The sequence below is a fragment of the Chrysochloris asiatica genome, unplaced genomic scaffold (assembly GCF_000296735.1).
Source record: "Chrysochloris asiatica unplaced genomic scaffold, ChrAsi1.0 scaffold00305, whole genome shotgun sequence".
Lineage (NCBI taxonomy): Eukaryota > Metazoa > Chordata > Mammalia > Afrosoricida > Chrysochloridae > Chrysochloris > Chrysochloris asiatica.
In genome coordinates, this window is record NW_006408823.1 from 1974017 (window position 1) to 1976760 (window position 2744).

The window sequence follows — 2744 nt, forward strand, 5'->3', positions numbered from 1 at the left end:
TCTCCTCTGTAATCCATGGGGTCTCCACTCTCCTCTGTAATCCATGGGGTCTCCACTCTCCTCTGTAATCCATGGGGTCTCTATAGCCCATTGGGTCTCCATGAGTCAGAGATGACTCAACATCAGTGGATTTTGGAGGCTAAGGCATGAGAGGGAGTGAAGTGGGGGACATGGGAGGAGGGGGTGGGTCCCATCAAGGCAGGCTGTAGTATTCACTGTTGAACCTCTTTTTTCTCTGGTCCCTCATCCAACCCACCTCTCTCAGGTTTTCCCCCCAGTGGTTCCTGGTGGTTCTGGAGAACAGCAGCTTTTCCTGACGCCGAGTTTAGAAGGAGAAAGGTCCAGCAGTAAGTACACCAGAACCACCCTGCAAAAAGAGCAGTCCCACTCTCAGGTTCTGCTCATTGCTTAGAAGCGAGGGTGGTAAGACCTTGTCTCATGTACTTTGGACATAATACCAGGAGGAACCAGTCCCTGGAGAAAGACATCGTGCTTGGTAAAACAGAGGGTCAGTACAAAAGAAGAAGACCCTCATGAAATGGGTAGACATAGTGCCTGCAACCATGGACTCAGATGCAGCCATGGTTGTGAGGCTAGGGCAGTAGTTCATTCCTGGGTACATGGGTGGCTGTGGGCTGGAACTGATTCGACGATCACTCCCTGGAACGTTCCTCTGATCTCCACTCTCTGCCAGGACCTGGTTGTAAGTGCGGGTAGAGACACAGCCCAGACACAGCAGAGGTTGCCACTCCTTGCTTACGTTTCTGGATAAAGACTATATGCTATGTGTGTGTGTATGTACAAAGAGGGCTTCAAAAAGTTGGTGGAAAGATTGCATTATTATTATTATTTTTAATGTTTTGTTGTGAATTATGTGATAATTTACATGGGAGAACATTAGTTTTACATTCATCCAATTGTATATTGTTTCATTGCCATGGTTACAATCCCCTCCATGCATCATCAACCAACCAAAGGGTATACACTATTCATTATCTTTTAATTCCACTTTTCTGTGAACCTTTTGAAGCCCCCTCACATGTGTTAAGAAGCCCTAGTGATGTTGTAGGTTAAATGTTGGGCTGTTAACCGCAAGGTCAGCAATTCAAACCCACCATCCCCTCTCAGAAAAAGACGAGGCTGTCTGTTCCCATGAAGATTCACAGTCTCTGAAACATGGCGGAGCCGCACTCCTCTGCCCTACAGGGTTGCTACGAGCTGGAACCGACTCAAGGGCAGTGGGCTTGGGTTTTGGGTCTCATATGTGTTTAGAAACACAGACAAAGTCATATTTTGTGCAACATTCTCCAACTTTTCTTTTTTCGTGGGCAACATGTCTTGGCCTCTTTCCATGTCAGTGCATAAAAACTTTGCTTCCTTTTTCAGTGGCTTACTTTGCACCTCTGCCATAATTTCCTTTAGCCAATCTCCCAAGCATGAAACTGTAGACTGTCTCCAGATGTTTTCTGTACCCAAACAGTGCTGTGATGCATTTTTTTTTAATTAAATGTTTTTATTTTGGATTGAGTGAAACTTTACAGGGCACATCATCAGCTTCACATTCAACCATTCATATAGCTTGTTTCATTACATTGATTATTATCCCCTCCATATATCATCAGTTTACAGTGTTTCTCTCTATCCTCTTTAGCTTTTTTTTGGATGGGGGGGGGGGAGCTGTGATGCATTTCCTCATCCACCACCGTGGCTCATGCACACACAGATGTGTCTGTAGGAGCCATCCCAAGAAATGGGGTGCTGTAGCAGCGGATGTGTACATGTCCCATTCTCAGAGATGTGACCCAATTATACAGTTTTATTTTCAAGTGTGTCTATACTTGGAGAGACTCCAGCTTCTAGATGTTTTATTTGAGTCGTTCATTTCTTAAGATGATTTGTGTTGAGTCTTCCCCAAAAGGACTCAAGGAAGCTTATAGCAAGAGTCAAATCAAATAAGGCTGAAAAGAACCAGCGTGTAGCACAAAAGCCCGTGTGATCTTATATAAGGATAACAACAGCTAACACTTACATTGAGTACTTAGGATGTGCCAGACGCTGTTCCAAGTTCTTTTAAGTTATCTAAACCGCATAATCTCATTGTTGTTGTGAGCTGTCGTTCAGTTGCTTCCAACTCATAGTGACCCCAGTCCTGTTATCCTGCTCACCATCACCGGTACGTGTGAGCCAGTTGTTGCAGCCACTGTGCCGATTCATCTATGGAGGGTGTTCCTCTCTTTTGCTGAACCTCTACTTTACCAAGCACCAACCATGTCCTTCTCCAGGTCCCTCCTGACAATGTGTCCAGAGTACATGATGCAAAGTCTCGCCATCCCCTCTTCTAAGGAGCATTCTCGCTGTACTTCCAAGACAAGTCTCATTAGGAAGGAATATGATGAACACTTCTGTTTTAGAGATGGGGACCCTGAGACACAGCTCATAAGAGCTGGAGCAGGGAGGCACCCGAAGGCCTCTGGCTGCTAAGCTTGCATCCCTGTCCAAGACACCATCTTGAGGGTCTTCTTCTTTTGTACTGACCCTCTGTTTTACCAGGTTATAAAGTGACACGGAGAAGAGAAACAGCAAGCTCTCAGCTGATAACCCACCCCCAGTGGAAGTAAAGCTTGTCAGTCTGCTCCTGTTAGGGTTCTTCTGAGATGATTGGGACTCAGAGTCACCCCTGACCACAGAGTGGAACTGCCCATGATTGGGACTCAGAGCCACCCCTGACCACAGAGTGGAACTGC